This window comes from Penaeus monodon, chromosome 31 (assembly GCF_015228065.2).
Source record: "Penaeus monodon isolate SGIC_2016 chromosome 31, NSTDA_Pmon_1, whole genome shotgun sequence".
In the NCBI taxonomy this organism is placed as follows: Eukaryota; Metazoa; Arthropoda; class Malacostraca; order Decapoda; family Penaeidae; genus Penaeus; species Penaeus monodon.
The window spans coordinates 20,513,360-20,513,589 of NC_051416.1; positions in this window are offsets into that span (position 1 = coordinate 20,513,360).

The following is a 230-nucleotide window of genomic DNA, read 5'->3' on the forward strand; positions in this document are numbered from 1 at the left end:
TTAGCTAGAAAAAAGTACAGATCGTACTCATTATATATGATACACATTGGCACACACACACATTGATGTGGTTGTCACGGAGTGGTATAAAATAAAAGGCATATTATTTATTAGATAACTTTATGAAAAATAAGACAAGCAGATCATTATTTACAATAGGAAAAAACAGATGAAAGATATCGATTATCACACCTCTGGCAACGCTTCAAGTAAAGAAATTAGTACAATGA